General features: G+C 37.5%; 1 protein-coding gene across 23 annotated transcripts in view; it reads left to right on the top strand.

Annotated features, from left to right (window-relative positions):
• The window catches only part of ADAM22 (ADAM metallopeptidase domain 22), a 267,617-nt gene that overhangs the window by 116,209 nt on the left and 131,441 nt on the right, over positions 1 to 19,967 (top strand). The window lies entirely within an intron of this gene.

Genomic DNA, 19,967 nt, shown 5'->3' with positions numbered 1-19,967 from the left:
ATGAGATGAAGTTATTTTGTTCTTTTTATTTTGGTAAAATTATTTTTTGTATTTTTACCTTTGCCTTTCAACAGGACATCATTAAATATCCCTCCAAATTCAGAATATGGGTTTAGGCTGGGTTTAACTTGCCAGACTGCTTAAAGCTGTTTGCTAATTGAATTTATCCAAATATATCATTTGTTGCAACTTTGATGTGTTTGTTTCACTCATCCACCATGGGCCGTTTACTGCCCACCACTTGGGGTGTCCCTGCTATCCACTTCACTTTGTCAACATTGGAAGATAGTTGAGTACCTTGAAGAAAACAAAGACCTCGGGCTTTAGCACATAAAAAAAAAAAATTCCCGGCCGGATGCGGTGGCTCACGCCTGTAATCCCAGCACTTTGGGAGGCCGAGTCGGGCAGATCATGAGGTCAGGAGATCGAGACCATCCATCCTGGCTAACAAGGTGAAACCCCGTCTCTACTAAAAATGCAAAAAAAAAAAAAAATTAGCCTGGTGTGGGGGCGGGCACCTGTAGTCCCAGCTACCAGGGAGGCAGAGGCAGGAGAACCCGGGAGGCGTAACTTGCAGTCAGCGGAGATCACGCCACTGCACTCCCGCCTGGGTGACAGAGCGAAACTGTGTCTGAAAAAAAAAAAATTTCCCAGATGCTGCTATTTGATTAGATTATCATATTTTGCATACTTTTGGAATCTTTAGCAAGCATAACCTAAAATCAAAGTACACAGTACACATATCACAAAATTTGTGATAATTTTTGGCTGTTTTTCCAAACAGATTGAAGCTGCATGTGATAGTTTCCTTGTTTATCTCTACTGTTCCTTCCACACACCCATGTGACATTTATTTTCTTTGTGGTTGACTGAGAAAAAAAGTTAACTTTCCCATGTCCTTCCCCGGTCAGCTATCCTGTTTGCCTTAAATTCTATTGCTCTTCACTTGTGTTGGTACTTTCAGGCCTTTTTCACTAAACGCTGTCTCTCTTCAAATACCTTCTCAGCTGCCATCATTCATGTTGAATCTTTCTTCAGTTAAAAAAGTTCAGTGTGGACTTTTATGTTTTACTTCATTGTTAAATGTATATTATGGGTTAAATGTATTTATTTTTTTGAAAATATTATATGGGTCTAGGTACAGAATTTTAAGAAGTTTCCTTTACATCTCTGTCCTCCAGTTATCCAGTTCCCCCTTTGAGCAATATCTATTATTGCATTTATTGTCAGTGTCCTTCCTGAGGGAGCCCATGTATTCATGTATGCATGTATATGTGAATATACACAGACACACAGACACACATACTTACAGACACACACATAATTGTATTTTTTGTATGCAGATGTTGGCATATTAGGTACATCCTTCTGATATCTCTTAGCAAAAGCCAAGAGTTGGAGACCAGCTTGGGCAACATAGCAAGACACCCTCTCCGCTAAAAAAAAAAAAATTTAGCTGGGCATCATAGTATGCATGCCTGTAGTCCCAGCTACTTGGGAGGCCAAGGTGGGAGGGTCACTTGAGCCTGGGAGTTTGAGGCTGCAGCAAGCCATGATTGCACCACTGCACTCTAGCCAGGGGAACAGAGCAAGTGTCTCTCTCTCAAAATAATAATAATAAAAAGACTTAAAGAGAAGAGGAAATGCTCAGAGGCATTCTTAGAGATTTCAGGATAACTCAAAAAAGAAAGAAAGAAGGAAGGAAGAAAGGAAGGAAGGAAGGAAAGAAAGAAACCAAGTAAAAAAGATATCTTCACTTAGCAAAATATCTTAGAGCTAATTCCATACTAATACATGTAGAAATGTTTCATTCTTTTTAAGGGCTACATAGTATATACCATTTGATGGATTTACCATAATTTACTAAATATTCCTCTGTTAAGGCTCATTAAATTTGTTTACAGTTTTTTATTATTACAAATGGTGCTGTGGGCTGGGCATGGTGGTTTATGCCTGTAATCCCAGCACTTTGGGAGGCTGAGGCGGGCAGATCACCTGAGGTCAGGAGTTCAAGATCAGCCTGGCCAACATGGCGAAACCTGATCTCTATTAAAAATACAAAAAATTAGCCAGGCGTGGTAGCATGCGCCTGTAATTCCAGCTACTCGGGAGGCTGAGGCAGGAGAATCACTTGAACCCGGGAGGTGAAGGTTGCAGTGAGCCAAGATCATGCTACTGCACTTCAGCCTGAGCGACAGAGCGAGACTCCATCTCAAAAACAAAAACAAGTGGTGCTGTGATGTCATGTACACATATGTTTTTATATGTGTATTATATTACACATATAGGATTATATCTGTAGGATAAATTCCAGAAATGAAATTGCTGAGTCAAAGGGAATACATAATTTATATTCTCACCAGAAACATATGAAAATTCCTTTCTCATACCCTGTTTCCATCACATGCAACATTGCTCTCGCTGTTTTTGGCTTCCCCGTAGGGTCCTGAGGTGATGTTCTCCCATACTTCTCTCAGTTTTTCTGTTGTTATTATATTATTAGAAAGCTCTGCCTATTATGTGCCTGTTCCACCACAGCTCCCTCCATCCCACCAGTCTGTTTTCCTTCAAGACTCAGATCTATCATACATTCATCTTAGAAACATCCTTGCTCCATAATCACCATTCTGTTCCCTTCCCCCAGAACTTTCCAGGCCTGATTAGGTGCCCTCCTGTGTGTGTGTGTGTGTGTGTGTGTGTGTGTGTGTGTGTGATTCCTCTGCACACATGGTTGGTTTCTCCTGCACGCTTCTATTATGGTGCTCATCACTGTGAATTGTGTTCATGGGTTCTTTGTACCTTCTTTTGCCATTTTCATCTCTTTGTCCAAAACACTTTTCCTATGTCAACATGTAGTAGAGGCTCAGTAAATATGTTTTTGGATAAGATAACTTAAATCCAGTCAGAATTTTAGAATTAGATAGGGCCTTAGTGATCATTTTATATGTTTACTTTATTAGTGAAAAGTAGACTTTTAAATTTTAATGTTTTAAATTCAAAATTCAACAATTCGTTGTTTTAAACTTCCTTAAGAAAAAAACAAACTAATTAAAGTCAGTAGTTTTTTACTTGCCTGTGACTTTTTTCTCCCTGGGTTCAAATCAATACCCCAGTATTACGGTCCTTAATGTACAGGGTTTTTATAGTGGAACATGCTGCTGTTTCTTCAAACTCAACAAATATCAGATATATATATATATATATATATCTTTTGTTTCTTCCCATTTTCCTTCTTGCTCAACTATCCTTTGTTCTCAGGACCTTGCTCCCTAGACCTGCCCAAGTTTGGAAAAGACTGAGAGGGAAGGAAGCTGAAAGCAAAGAATCACTGTTCTGGCTGGATGCAGTGGCTCATGTCTGTAATCCCAGCATTTCAGGAGACCAAGGTGACAGGGTTTCTTGGGGTCAGGAAGTAGAGATCAGCCTGGGTCACGAAACTAGAACTCATCTCAAAAAAAAAAAAAAAATCGCTTTTTTTCTCTTTTTTTTTGCTGGTGGACCTGTGAAAAGCATTGTGCCTTGACTGTGAAGGCCAAATAATGCTCTTAGTGCTCCCATCCCCGTTTCCTTTTTTACAGTCTAGACATTGATATTTAGGAATGATCTCGGTCTGTAGAGCAGACAGATTCTCATAATCTCTATTCACATTGATCTGGGGCAGAGAGGAAAAGAAAAGAGAGAGTCTTCACTGTTTACAAACTTTAAAAATATTAACTGCACCTAGTTGAGGAATGTGGACCATGGTGCGAAGATAACTCAGTCCTTCTCCATAGGGAGGGTAAGAATCCAGAAAAGTTATGCCAGTGCCAGTTTCCCTACCTGAAATCCAGTCACTCGAGGGAGAGGCTCCCTAACACACCTTTCATAACGCTTTTCGTTTATTTATTTATGTGCCCTTTTAATTGTACATACCTCTTCTGTGTGTTTTGGTGTTCATCTCGACATCTTTTGGCTATCTCTCCTTGAATTGTGGGTAACCAAGTTTTCTTATCTTCAACCCCTATCATGACAAATGTTTTGCTTGTTATTTTGGATTGCCAATCACCACCCAAGACTTTTACAGCTGTGATACCATTATTCATGGCTCAGGAGTCTGCACAAAAGAAAAACCTCAGATTATTCTCAGGCATTTTGGGAAATATTCTGTTAGTCCTGTGCAATACCTAGTTCCTGCTTCCATTTAATTTCATTCAATTTTAAAAATGTTTATGGAGTCCCTATTAACTCATAGTTTTGGACTTCTTGGTACATCTGCATAGAATATTTATAGGTTCTTTTTTTCTTCTCCATCCTCTTTACTTCATAGAAAAGGACAATGCTTAATTTTTATTAAAATATTCCCCACAGATGCCTAATTCATTTAATACTGAAATCTAAAATTAGAGCAAAAAGTTGAGAGAGCCATGAGAAGAATATGTCAGTGATGTAGATATATCTTGGATTCTTTTCACTTGGATGCATCTATAGAGATTATTTTGTTTCAGGATCTCTTCTGTTCCTCAGTAGCTTAACATGAAGCCTTACCATTATGCGTTGATTTCTCTTTTATAAAAACATAATTTGAAATTTGTGGCTGAAGAGCAGCAATGAAGACACTGTTTTTCCTTTTGCTGGGCTGTTGGCTGAATTTAGATTGAGGAATACAATGGTTCATCAGATAATTGTGAAAAGAGGTGCCACATCCAAAGGCCTTAGATAATCAATCCTCTGTGTCTGGCATATAGACATTCACAATTGATAATATATATGATGTTTTCTCCTTTTCCATCTTATCTTCTTTTGCATGTTTTCAGATGTTGCAAAAAATTTAGTAATTTTCCACAAGAAAATTCACTCCTAAAAGGTTGTCCTAGAAACAGTTTTGTAAAATCTGGCGGGAGAGCAAAGTATATTTAACTTTTATGTTTGTAGTTTTGATATGATTATTAGCTCTGAAAATATAGAAACTAACTCAAGTTAGGTCATCGTGTCAAGGTCTTGATTTGTTTTCTTTCCATTTATTATTTATTTAAGCCAGTTTTAGGAGTGATTATGAGGCAGTGGGAATTTTTAACAGGTCTTTCAAAACTTATACAGCCAAGTGAGTTATCCCTTTAAAGTTATTACCCTAGGAGGACATTGCATTTATTACAATAAAAGCTGTATTGCTCAAACCAATGTTAGATTGGGGGTAGGGCAGGTAGGATTTGCTTTTAATGTCTACAGCACATTATTGAATCTTTTTTTTTTTTCTTAAGACAGTGTCTCGCTATGTTGTCCAGGCTGGTTTTGAACTCCTGGGCTCAAGCAATCCTCCTGTATTGGCCTCCCGAAGTTCTGGGATTACAGGCATGAGCCACCATGCCTGGCCACATTTTTGAATCTTTTTAATGATGGAATAACATCAATAGGGTATATTTGAGTTTTAGAAGTAGCCAACAGCTCTTCAGGGTCATCTTTTCACTAGTTTAAGTGTTTAGCCTGACTAATTATTTGTTAATCACAAAAATATGGTTAGGAATTAAGGAGACTGGTTTTTCTTGTATGTCACATACATTGTCTCTGAAGCTAATTCCAAAAGATAAGCTTTAATTAAGTTTTGAACTATGGCAGCATCATTGACATAAATGAAGAAGATCTCAAGATGACAGTTTTAAAAATGACAACTCTCATCTGACTATTTAGTTCTGTTATAATAAGGAAAAAAGCCCATTCCATTATTTATTGTAGCATTCTGGTATTGTGAAAACACAAAGACATTTTAGTGGAATCAAAACAAAATAGTTTGTCTAGGTGTGATTACTATTAGCTCATCAGAAATAATTGTAAGTTGGCTGATATTTGCTGGAAATGGCCCTTGGAATGGAAAGCTAGGTCAGGAAATGACAGCTAATGGAATAGACTGAAATGTGAGAGAGTGGAAAGGTCACCTTTTAAGGACTTACTGCTGGAGTCTTGAGATAAATGGTGAGACATGATTTTCTACTCTTTGGTGCCTGTTTCATGCCCCCATTACTTAAATTTCCCTGGCTCAGGTTTAATCCAGTAATTTTCCATCATAACGATTATATGCTCATGATAGAAAAACAAACATTTAAAAATGACCCACATTTTCTGGCTAGGTATAGCAGAGTGAACTCTTGCATATATCTTTGCTCCATTATAATGATAGTGAGGGTATAATAAACTAACAAGAATAAAACAGATGGGAGACATCAATAAAATTTTGGAAGATACAAGAACAATGGACAAGTGGTAACTGACTTACCAGAGTGGAAAAAGCTGACTTCTGATTTCAACAAGAAGTAGCACTTGGGAAAAGTTCTAGAAATAGAGGTGATGAGATACCTCAGAAAACTGGGTGGTGTAGGTCTGAGAAGAGAAGGTTATCTTAGTTTTGTAAGATATTAAACTCTAAAACTTTGTTTTAAAATGGAAAACCTGACAGTCATAGTTTTGTTTTATTTTGTTTCACATCTATAAACATATGGAAGAAAAGCGAAGTGCCGAGTCTACTTTTTTGGCTTAATGGTTATTTATGCTTTATAGCAAACAGAGATGTCTGTTTAAATATTCTTAATAGGATAACAGATTATTAAGGAAACAAACAGAATTACAGACTTTTTAGAAGTTATACTTACCTTCATAGGACATAACAACATATTTTCATGTCTGAATTATGGGAAAGGGTCTACTGTTGGAAATAATGTTCACAAAGACTGTTCTGTTACATGGATTAGTACTTGCTTTCCTGATGATCTAAAAGAAAGGATGTTTTCTTTTCATCTTGATGGCCTTCCTTTCACCAGTAGTTGGAAGGGCCTGTAGTGTTAAAGCTAACTATTGCACTTCCACTAGGTAGAAAAAAAGCAGGCCTGAAAAGCATAAAGCTTATAATGTGAAATGAAAATGTCAGAAAGAGAATTTTAATCAATGGAATATAGAACATATAGTGTGTTGCCTCTAGTGTTTGAATTTTCCTAAGGAGCAGTTAGAAGCCCAGCTAAGTTTCAGTAACCAGGGATATGCTTCTTCCTTTCCTGACAGAAGTAGGAGGTTCTCTTTCTGGAGAAACAACCCACGTTTCTGGATTGTGGGCATAGTCAGCTGAGGGCAAGTGATATACTGAAAACAGGAGGGTGTACTGATTTCTATATGTTGAATCAGAGATCCTTAGTTCCCATCCCCAGGTTGCTCTCTGAACATTGACACCAAGCTTATGCTGTCCAACCAGGAGATTGGAGGCTCACTCTCTGGGCAAAGTGATCAATCCATGGTAAAGAATCTGTGGATGCTGACATTTAGGATCCTTCTAATGAAATTTCTGCCTCCCTCTGGAGACGCCCACCCATCCACAACCCTGCTGTTCTTCACAGAGCTTCCAGGAATGTCGTAATGCTTCACTGTCAACAACAATGGAGAGCCGAGGACAATCAGCTGTTTAACCAAAAAGAAAGAGAGCAGAGAAACAAATGAATTCAGTTGAAACAATGAAAAATTTGGGAACAGAAGAAAATCTTTAAAGCTCAAAGCTATAATAATATATAGGCCTACCTTGGAGAGACTGAGAGTTCAATTCCAAACTGCCTCAATACAGCAGATATCACAACAAAGCAAGTCACATACATTTTATGGTTTCCCAGTTCATATAAAAGTTATGTTCAGACACGTGTACTCATATGTTCAATGAAGCACTGCTCATAATAGCGAAAACATGGACTCAACCTAGGCGCTGATCGATGGTGGATTGGATTTAAAAATGTGGCATATATACACCGTGGAATAATATGCAGTCATAAAAGAATGAAATCATGTCTTTTGCAGGAACGTGAATACAGCTGAAGACCATTGTCCTAAGTGAATTAGTGCAGAAACAAAAACAAATACTGCATGTTCTTACTTATAAGTGAAAGCTAAACATTGGGTACACATGGTGGGCATAATGATAGAAACAATAGACACTAGGGACTCGAAAAGGGGAGAAAGGGATGGGGACAAACGTTGAAAAACTACTTACTGGGTACTATATTTACTATTTGGTTGAGGGGTTCAGTAAAAGCCAAACCTCTTAATTATACAATATATACACATAAACATGCACCCCCTGAATCTAAAAAAAAACCCCAATACTGTGTTTACACTATATTGTAGTCTAGTAAGTGTGCAACAGCATTATGTCTAAAAAAAGTATATACTCTAATTAAAAAATACTTTACTGCTAAAAATGCTAATGATCATCTTAGATTTCAGCAAATTATAATCTTTTTGCCACTGGGGGGTCTTGCCTCAGTGTTGATGGCTGCTGACTGATCAGAATTGTGGTTGCTGAAGGTTGGGGTATTTGTGGCAATTTCTTAAAATAACAATTAAGTTTGCTGCATTGATTACTTTCACAAAAGATTTCTCCATAGCATGAGATGCTGTTTGATAGCAATTTACCCATAGCAGAACTTCTTTCAGATTTGGACTTAATCCTCTAGAACTCTACCACTGCTTTATCAGCTAAGTTTATATTATTTTAAATCTTTGTTGTTATTTCAACAGTGTTCACAACATTTTCACCAGGAGTAGATTCTGCCTTAAAAATATACTGTTTTTGGCTGGGCGCAGTGGCTCACGCCTGTAATCCTAGCACTTTGGGAGGCCGAGGTGGGTGGATTACGAGGTCAGGAGATCGAGACCATCCTGGCTAATGGTGAAACCCGTCTCTACTAAAAATAAAAAAATTAGCCGGGCGTGGTGGCGGGTGCCTGTAGTCTCAGGCTACTCAGGAAGCTGAGGCAGGAGAATGGCATGAACCTGGGAGGCAGACCTTGCAGTGAGCCGAGATTGTGCCACTGCACTCCACCCTGGGTGACAGAGTGAGACTCCATCTCAAAAAAGAAAAAAAACCAAAAAACACTTTTTTTCGCGCTCATCCATAAGAAGTGACTCGGCCAGGTGCAGTGGCTCATGCCTGTAATCCCAGCACTTTGGGAGGCTGAGGAGGGCGAATCACTTGAGGTCAGGAATTCGTGACCAGCCTGGCCAACATGGTGAAACCCTGTCTCTACTAAAAATACAAAACTTAGCCTGGTGTGGTGGCAGGCACCTGTAGTCCCATCTACTCAGGAGGCTGAGGCAAGAGAATCACTTGAACCCAGGAGACAAAGGTTGCAGTGAGCCGAGATTGCACCACTGCACTCCAGTCTGGGTGACAGAGCAATACTCTGTCTCAAACAAAAAAAAGAGTCCTCCTCCCTCCAGATTTGATCATGAGATGTAGCATTCAGTCACATCTTCAGACTACATTTCTAATTCTAGTTATCTTGCTATTTCTACCACATCTGCAGGACTTCCTCCACTGAAGTCTTTAACCCTAAGCCATCCATGATGGTCAAAATCAACTTCCAAACTCATATTTGTGTTGATATTTTGACTTCCTCTTATGAATACGGATGTTCTTAATGGCATCTAGATGGGGCGAAGGTTTTCAATTTACTTTGCCCAGATCCATCAGAGGAATCGCTATCTATGGCAGCAATAGCCTTACAAAATGTATTTCTTAAATAATAAGACTTGAAGTTGAAATTACTTCTTGGTCTATGGGCTGCAAAATGGATGTGGTGTTAGAAAGTATGAAAACAACATTAATCTCCTTATACATCTCCATCAGAGCTCTTAGGTGACTAGTTGCATTGTCAATGAATAGCAATATTTTGAAAGAAATATTTTTTTCCTGAGCAGTAGATCTCAATGACGGGCTGAAAATATTCAGTAAACCACATTGTCAAAAGATATGCTGTCATCCAGGCTTTGTTGTTGCATTTACGGAGCACAGGCAGAGTAGATTTAGGATAATTCCTAAGGGCCTTAGGATTCTCAGAATGGTGAGTGAGTGTTGGCTTAAAGTCACCAGCTGCATTAGCCCTAAACAAAAGAGTCAGCCTTTTTCTTTCTCTCTCTCTCTTTATTTATTTATTTATTTATTTATTTTTTTTTTTGAGGCAGAGTCTCAGTTTGTGGCCCAGGCTGGAGTACAGTGACACAATCACAGCTCACTGCAGCCTAAACTTCCTGGGCTGAAGCAATCAACCCGCCTAGCCTTCCAAATAGCTTGGACTACAGGTGTGTACCACCACACCTGGGTGCTTTTTAAAATTTTTTGTAGAGACAGGGTCCTGCTGTGTTGCCCAGGCTAGTCTCAAACGCCTGAGCTCAAGCCATCCTCTTGCCTCGGTCTCCTGAAGTGCTAGAATTACAGGTATGAGCCACTGCACCTGACCCCTTCTTTTGAAGCGTTGAAACCAGGTGCTGACTTCTCCTCTCTGGCTAGGAAAGTCCTAGATGACATCTTCTTCCAATTAAAGTCTGTTTTGTCTGTGTTGAAAATCTGTTGTGTGCTATAGCCACCTTCATCAATTGTCTTATCTAGATCTTCTAGATAAATTGTGGCAGCTTCTCCATCAGCACTTGCTGCTTTACCTTGTACTTTTATATTGTGGAGACTGCTTCCTTCTTTAAACCTCATCAAGCAGCCTCTGCTAGCTTCAAACATTTCTTCTGCAACTTCGTCATGTCTCTCAGCCTGCATATAGTTAAAGAGAGTTAGGGCCTTATTCTGGGTTAGGTTTTGGCTTAAGGGAATATGTGGCTGGTTTGATCTTCTATCTAGACCACTAAAACTTTCTTCATATCAGCAATAAGGCTGTTTTGCTTTTTTATCATTCATGTGTTCAGTATAGCAGCACTTTTAATTTCCTTCAGGAACTTTTCCTTTGCATTCACAACTTGGCTAACTGTTTGGCATTAAGAGGTTTAGTTTTTGACTTATCTTGGCTTTCAACATGCCTTCCTCACTAAGCTTAATTGTGTCTAGCTTTTGATTTAAAGTAAGAGACATGCAACTCCTCATTTTCTTGGACAGTTAGAAGCCAATGTAGGGTTATTAATTGACCTAATTTCCATATTGTTTTGTCTCAGGGAATAGGGATGCCTGTGGAGAGGGAGGGAGATGGGGGAATGGCCAATCAGTTGAGCAGTAAGAGCACACACAACATTTATTAAGCTCGCTCTCTTATATGGGTTTGATTCATTGTGCCCTCAAACAATTATAATAGTAACATCAAAGGTCACTGATTACAGATCACCATAACAGGTAAATTAATGAAAAGTTTTAAATATTGTGAGAATTACCAAAATATGACACAGACACAAAGTGAGCATATGCTGTTGGAAAATGGCGCTGATAGACTTGCTTGGTGCCGGATTGTTACAAACCTTCAATTTGTAAAACAACAATAGCAATAACAAGAACAAAAACACAGTATCTGTGAAGCACAATAAAGCAAAGCACAATAAAACAAGGTATGCCTGTATTCAAAGAGATAACTACTGCATCTATGAAAAAAGAAAATCATACTTAAAAATTCAGAGAAAAACACCTAGAAAAAACAGTAGAAACCGTAACAAAGCAGTAGACGTTTGAATACTATGGTTGAAAATAAAAGTTCTCCCAGAAAACAGGACAAAAGATGAAGAAGTGGAATATAGGAGAGACAAGATAAAAACTTAGAGGATCATTCACCATGGTAGTAATATTAAGAAAAGAAAATTTAGAGGATCATTCAGGAGATTAAACATCTGACTGGTAGGAGTCCCAGAAAGACACTAGAGAAAGGACAGAGAGTAAATTATCAAAGAAATATTTTAAGAAAATTTTTCATAACTTAAGGAGAGGAATTTCTAGATTGAAAGTGCCCATTGAATGCCCAGGACAGTGAATGAAAGAAGACCCACATAAAGACATACAATTTTGATGTTTTAGAATGGTGGAGATAAAAGAGAAGATCACAGGCTTCCATAGAGGAAAAAACAGGTCACATGGGAAAGATCAGAATCAGAATAGCATTAGACAGTCTTCTTAGTAGCCATACTAGGAGACAATGGAGCAATGCTGTGTAAGTTCTGCAGGATTTCTGTACTTACAAATCCAAACCATCAATCAAAGATGAGTTCTCAGAAAATATATGTGCAAGATTTAAAATAAATTAACATCATGCATTCTTTATTTGGAAGGCATTGGAGACTGAGCTCCACCAAAATAAGAGGGAGAAGATCAAGAAAATGTGAGATATAGGAAACAGTTTACAATGAAGTTAGAAGCCAAGGGAATTCCCAGGATCATAGGTTCTAGGATTATGGCTGTACAACAGGCCTAGGGTGCAGTTAGTCCAGATGTGAGCAGGAGGATGGAAGGCCACAGGAGGGATGTAGCCAAGAAAATATTGGAATTAATATATTACCTAATATATTTGCCCATATCGAAACCTTTATAGTTATGTAGAAAAATTTAATGCTGATGTAGCTACATATGTAGAAAACTAGACAAATGAAAAGAGAAGAAAATTATGGGAGGAGTAAAGATACAGGGAGGTTGGGTTTAGTGGTCCAGAGAATGAGCTTTGTAGTTAGGCTATCTGAATTTGAATGCTGTCTATAACACTTACTACTACTAACCGCATACTCTTGAGTAAATTACCTTTCTGTCCTTCAGTTTCCTCATCTATATGGAGATACTAATCATACATACCACTTTAGTCTACTCCTGCTTCTATAACAAAGTACCACAGACTGAGTAATTTATAAATCATAGAATTTTTTTTCCTCACAGTTCTGGAGCCTGGGAAGTTCAAGATCAAGGCACTGGCAGATGCAGTGTCTGGTAAGGGGTCATTCACTGCTTCCAAGATGGTGCCTTTGTGCTGTGTCTTCCAGAGGTGACAAATGCTTTGTCTTCACATGGCAGACAGGATAGAAGGGCAAAGGGGACTAACTTTCTAAAGATTTTATAAAGGCACTAATCTGTTCAATGAGGGCAGAGCTTTCATGACCCAATAACCTCCCAAAGGCCTCACCTCTTAATATCATCCCCTTGAGGGTTAAGTTCCAATGTAAAAACTTTGGAAGGATGCATCCATTCAAACCGCAGCACCTACTTAGCATGTTGTTATGTGGATCAGATGAGCTAATACATGCAAAACCATTACATCTAGTAATGGTACATCATTACTAGTAGAAATAATACTAGTAATCATAGTAATAGTAGTAGTAGTGGTAGCAGTGGTAATAGTAGTAGGTGCTCAAAATTGTTAACTATTATTTCTATTATTGCTATTATTTTTAAAATTGAAAAATAATTAAGATGTTTAATACTTTTCTTGAGAAATTTTGTGATAAGCACCCAGAAGAAACTGTTTAAAATAATAAACCCAAAACAAAACATTTTTAATGACCTATAGTGCCACCACTCAAAGGTGAAATTTTTAAACATGTAGGTGTATTTTTTCCCTGTGCATTGTTTTGTTTATATAATTGTTACATTCTCTCTATATAATTTTGTGTTCTGCTTTTGTTTTTTAGCATAAAAGAACCATATTACCTGTTAATGCAAACTCTAATTAAAGAGTTTTTGTTGACTTCATTATTTTCCACTAAATGTATGGAAAATATTTCGTTTAACCAAGTATCTATTTTTATATATTTGGTTTGCTTTGTGAATAACATTGGGTGATGCTTTTCTAAAATACATTTCAAAATTTAATTTTATTATTAGAAATATAATACATGTTTATTATAGACATTTTAAGGTGCCAAAATAAGATTGGTAAAATTAATGTAACAGTAATCTAACTACCTAGAGATGTGAAGCACTGCTAGCATCTTCATAATGTATGCCTGTTGTCTTTTTTCTTGACAATATGTATTTTTTATTTCTTTTGCAAAACGTAGAACTTTTCTTGTAGATGGTATGACCACCTTTTGATATCTTCTATGGCATGTTAGTGTCAGCAGAGTGTTTAATTGTAAATTTTGGGATCTTATTTTTTAAATTGCTTAAAAATTTTTCAGTGTTTCACAATGATAGTGTATTGAAAATCTTTACAGCTACACATCTATTTTAAAATTATTCAAAATTATTCCTTAAATTCTTAGAAACAGAATTGCAGGTTCAAAAGGTATACATTTAATATGTATTGTCAAATTTCCCTCCATGAAAATTCTACAAAACTCTGTGCTCACAGCCTTGTCAACACTAGGTTTTCTGATATTATCTTTTTAATTCCATAAAATGTCTCCTATATTTAATTTTTTTTCATTAGATTCTTAGGTACAAAGAATATTAGAAGTTTAAGACATTTACTGTTTTGAAAAATTGCTTTATCAAAAGAGGACAGTATTTGACTGTCATTAACAGTGGATAATAATGTCTGCTACTCTGTCTTCTCACTAATGATGGGATTGTTATATTCTTCACGTGTATGATAAGCGAAATGTTGACAGGTTAACAGAGTAGATCTTAAGCCTTACAGTACTCCAGGCAAGATAGCATGGTGGCTCAGACCAGGGTGGTGGCAATGGAAATGTTCATATTCTCGAAATTTTTTTTGAAAACACTATTGACAGAATTTTCTGATCAGTTGCATATATGATTTGTAAGAGAGATTAAAGAGTCAATGATCACTCTATGATTTTTGGCCAGGGTAACTGGAAAATTGAAGTAGCCATTTAAGAAGCTGGGAAGATTATAGGAGAATCATGTTTGTCAAGCAAGATCAGGAGCCCAAGTTTGGACATGTTAAGTGTGATGCTTATTTAATAAGTAAGAGATGTTGAGTACATGGTTGGATATATGATTCTGGTGTTTAGAGGAGAATTCTAAGCTGGGGATATAAATCTAAGAGACATCAGCATATAATTGAGTACAATTATATCCTATATAATTAATTAAGAGAAAACATTAGATGAAATCATCGAGGAAGAGAGTGTCAAAAGAAAAGAGGAGGACTGGGGGTACTCCAATGTTTAGGAACTGTAGCGATGAGAAGAAACCTACAAAGGAGACAGAAGCAGCAGCAAGAGAAAGGAGAAAAACCAGGACTGTGTGGTTCCTGGTAGGAAATTGAAGGAACTATTTCCAAGAGGAGGGGTGATCAGCTATGTCAAATGCTGCTTATACATCAAGTAAGATTAAGACTAATAATTAACTGTTAGATTTAACGATATAGAGGTAGCTAAATAGTGACCATGAAAATACAGTTTTGGTGAAGCGGTGTGGTGAAAACCAGATTAGATGGGATCTGATTTTTCAAGTGATTAATATTATAAAAATGCCCAATAATTCAACTTTAAGTGCCCAAAATCTCCATTTCTAGGGTACTCATAAGAAGTCTAAGTAAATTTTGAGGTAAGTCTGGCAATTTTACCCTTAAAAAACTACAAAACATTAGTCCTTTACTTGACTGTAATGGGGAGGAACATGTCTCCCTCTGTTGATTATTTGCAATAAGATTCACCAGGGACTCATTTTAATTGCCTTGGTGTAGTGTGTTCCCTGGTACCTTGGCTTTTTTTTTTTTTAATTATACTTTAAGTTTTAGGGTACATGTGCACAATGTGCAGGTTAGTTACATATGTATACATGTGCCATGCTGGTGTGCTGCACCCATTAACTCGTCATTCAGCATTAGGTATATCTCCTAATGCTAACCCTCCCCCCTCCCCCCACCCCACAACAGTCCCCGAGTACCTTGGCTTTTAAAGTGGTATTGAGCCACAGTGATCAGATATGCCAACAGGCCATTATATGTTAATAGAATTTTACTAGCATATTTGTAGACTGTTAATTTGATTAAACTTTCATGTCTTGGTAACTTTTCTTTATAGCAGAATAAACGTAGGAGATTCTGATTTGGTAGGCCTGAGGGTGTCTAGGCATTTTTTTTAAAAATCTGATTCTGCTGCAAAGCCAGGCTTGGAAAACTTTGCTTTACTAGGAACAGGATTCTATAAATAAGAGCTAACATTCATGATAGTGGCAGGCTCAGCTTTTACTTGATCACATTTATTGTAAGTGCCCTAGTCCTAGCATACACATTTAAAGCTCCCTGATAATTTTCATCAGATTGTGACTTCCTCAATAGAAGTAACAAAAATAGCCTCACCTTTAGACACAGGGGTACACAGAAAATTTCTTTTATGTGCATAAGCAAGAGAGAAATTATATTTACAAATTGGAAAAGTAATTAAGTGAAACTTTCATCCAAAAATCAGATATTTAATAAACTTTTAATTCCCTTTTGTAGTTTCCTTTTAATTTAGTTTAAACAACATAAACATTTTAAATACCGCTCATTACATGCTGAGGGTATAGATAACAGTTTTGGCACTTTAAAAAAAGCTGAGGAATGGATGGTTAATTCTCAGTGATATTTATTCATTTTCTATAGTGAGGATTCTCTAGTATATCGAAAGGATCTGGAGGGTTGGTGCATGGCTAGAGAAAGTAAGAAAATAAAGAAGATGAAATGGCGGTGTTGGGGAGGGATTCATAGAATGGAGAGAATGGGAAGAGTGTTTTCTTTAAAAAACCTTTCTAAGCTCATAATTTGTTATTCCTGTTAAATGAAATAATGAAATTTGGATCCTTAAAGCTTCCATTTTTTCCAGTTCTCTTCTTCTGGAGAGCTTTTCATAGTTTAAAGACCTTATGAAATCTTTGATTTTCGATTGTGACCTATGATCTGTGGGCTTCTTTTATTTTCACTGGTTGGATTATAATCATATTTGAAGTCTTGTGATTCTTTTATATTGTCCAAAGAAAGTTACATTTAATATTTGGTGACTGCTCTAAGGAAAACATAGTAATTTGGGGCAGCATAACAATCACTGAATGTTAGAATAAGAAGGCGTAGCTTGTTACAGTATATTATAATCTTTACAGTGTATATTGTTTTGCACAATTCTGTAGGTCAGCTGGGCAGATATGCTTTATGTAGTGTCAGCTGGGATCTATTATATCTGGAAGATGCAAACTTGCCTCAATCACGTGGTTGGAAATTGGTGTCAGTGTTGGCTTGGAATTCACTGGGTCTGTCAGCTAGGGATATGATTCTCCTCCACATGGTCTTTTTATGTGATTGCTTGGGCTTCCTGACAGCATGGTGGCTGGATTCAAAGGAGAATTCTACATGCATGAAAATGGAATCTGCAGATCTCAGATGTTACACAGAGCTGTAGTTTGAATGTTTGTCACCTCTAAATATCATGTTGAAATTTAATTGCCATTGTAACAGTATGAAGAGGTGGGACCTTTTAAGGGTGATTAGGCCATGAGGGCTGGCTGCACTCACAGGCCTGGGATTGGTGCCTTATTAAAGGGCAAGTTTGATTCCCTCTTGCTTCTGTGTGTGCTCTCCCCCTCTCTCTCTGGCTCGCTCTCACCCTCTCTTGTCTTCCCTGACCTTCCCTCCCTCTTCCTCCCTCTCCCTACCTCTTTCCCTCTCTTCTCCCTGTCTCCTTCCTCCCTATGTTTCTCCTTCTCTCCCTTTCCTTCTCTCTCCCTCTCTCCTTCTGCTTTCCTTCTCTCCTTCTCTCCTTCTACCATATGATGACACAGCAAAAAGGCCCTCACAAGTTGCTGGCACCTTGATATTGGAATTCCCAGCCTCTGGAACTGTGAGCCAACATATTTCTGTTCATTCTACATTACCTAGTCTGTGATATTCTGTTACAGCAGCACAAAACAGACTAAGACACACAATATCACTTCTGTCTCATATTTTTCACAGGGCCAGCTCAGATTCAAGGAGAGAAGAAATGATTTCCACTTTGCCATTAGAAGAGTTACAATTTGTTGCCTTCTTTAATCAACCACAGTTTGTCCTTTGGCCACAAATTATTTGTATTTATCACATATGCAGAATGCATTGAATTCCTCCAGAGACCCCTGAAAAATCTTATTCCATTATAGTATCAGGCTCAAATGCAAGGTTCAGGTTCTCATCATCTGAATTAGGTCCAGGTGTAGATAAGACGTCTTAGATGAGGTAGCCCAGGTGTAGACCCTTGAACCAAAAAGATAACCTGAAATACAGGGTAGATAGGGGCAGGATGACTGCAGTAGACACTCCTGTTCAAAAAGTGGGAAATAGCTACTCAGCAGTCACTGGTCCATTGAATTTCTGATGCTGAATCAGGTATGTCACTGGTTTCTCCTGCTTTGGCAGAAGGGAATATATGTTGATTAAGGCTCTGCTTTGCTTCCTGGGAGCAGTCCTTTTGTGGTTCTTGGGTTCATCCTCTGAGTCAACATTTATATTTTTTTTTAAAGAAATGTGCCAGGCTTTAAGCTAGCTATCTTTCTGGTCTGTTTCCTGACTATAAAAAGTTTGAACTGACTGTCCATTTTGGTCCAAGCTGGTGTGGTTCCAGTGATATAATTCTCTTAAGAACTTCACAGGTTTCATGTGAATCTCCTTGGCATTTACCCCATTAGACAAATCCACATCCACAGATCTTTTTGAGATAGGTCCCTCTCTACTGTGAGTTAAGATGCTATGGGACAATGCCCTGAAGATTCATACTAGCCTTTTTGTTTAGGTGAGAATGTCTATGAGAACCTACAAGATTCTTAGAAACTCTTTTGTCTAGCTGAGGCCCTTAATAGTTTTCGGAACTCTTTTACATAGATGATTTGGTAAAGGCGAAACAGCCTTTAGTCTTTCTGAGTTATAACAAAGGGTTTTAAAACTACACCCTTGACTTACTCTTGACCTTGAGGTTACATCTTACTGGCAGCACCTTGGATTAGATCTTTGCTCTGAGGCTGTTTCTTTGAAAATCTATTGCACATTCAAGTTGCTTTGTTCATTTGTTTGCTTCTTATGCAAGCATCACTTCAGAAGCACATGATTTTTTTTTTTCTATTATTGGTTATGTTAACTGTGATCACTTGGTTAAGGTGATGTCTCCAGTTTTTTTTTCACTGTGAAGTTGTTACTAGGATACATTTTGAAGGTAGAATTGAATGTTTGGATTTGACTGAGAGAGTTATGCATTAGACATGTTGAATTTGAGATGCCTATTTGACATCCTAGTAGAGACTGGTTCAGAAACAGGGGTGCTGGTAGATTGGAAAGATGAGGTAGTCTTGTTTTCATTTTTCCAGTGAATACAGAAGTGAGATTATCTGAAGGGTGTGATAATGAGGGAGCACAGTAGAGATGTGAGGAGAGAGATTTAGAAGGATCTTCTCAGAGTAAATTGACTGGAAAAGCGTAGGGGACTTAAGGGCAGTGTTGTGATGAGGGACCATTTGACAACTGTGATCCTAAACCAGCCTATGACCATTCAAGATGTTCTATTTCTTGGAGTCAGACTTTGATTAGTAGAAGGAGTTTTACTGTGATTGAGGTTTGGTCAAGCAAGTACAGTGGAAAGAGGGGTAAATTAGTTTAGAGTGTGTTCAGGGAGGTGATTTATCAGGACAGATCATGGAAGATAAACTGGATTAAGTAGACAAGAAGGAGGTGAGGAGAGTGAAAAAGTGGTAGATAGGCTCAATGGTTTTAAGTTCCAAAACAGTGAGAGAGAGTTCTAGAGAAAGATGAATAGATATGAGATGGTGAATAGGGTATGTGAATGATTGAAATCAGGATTTGGGATGCATTTCATCTATGTTCTGGTTTAATACCATACCAGCTTTATGAAGTGATTTTTTTTTTTTTTACTGTCTCCATTTTAAACAGAAGCAAATTATGTTGATCAAGATTAAGCACCTTGGCCAAGGGTACACAATTAGTAAATGGCAGAGCTTGGATGGAAAATTAAAATATTTGTTTTTGTTTTTAACTCCCAAACCTTTGTATAATACTATACGAGCTGTCTCTGATTCATGACAGTTGCCCACTACACAAAGGATAATCATTATTATGACTGAAAATGTTTACATTATATTTGTTTTGCTTTTTTAGGCTTGTTATGCAAATGAAAAAAGGTCTCAGAAAACATTTCTAATTTTATAAACATCTTACTTCCTTTAGAGAATGAGTGGCCTTTAGAAATTGGTTGAAAATGATTTTTACTTTTATATTTCAAAGTTCACAAACAAGCATTCACACATCATTATTAAGCTATTAGTATGGAGTGAATTCTACCTGACCCATTTA

The sequence above is a fragment of the Gorilla gorilla genome, chromosome 6 (assembly GCF_029281585.2).
Source record: "Gorilla gorilla gorilla isolate KB3781 chromosome 6, NHGRI_mGorGor1-v2.1_pri, whole genome shotgun sequence".
NCBI lineage: Eukaryota > Metazoa > Chordata > Mammalia > Primates > Hominidae > Gorilla > Gorilla gorilla.
Note: the sequence above shows the minus strand (reverse complement) of the source record. Positions and strands in the feature narration are given on the sequence as shown.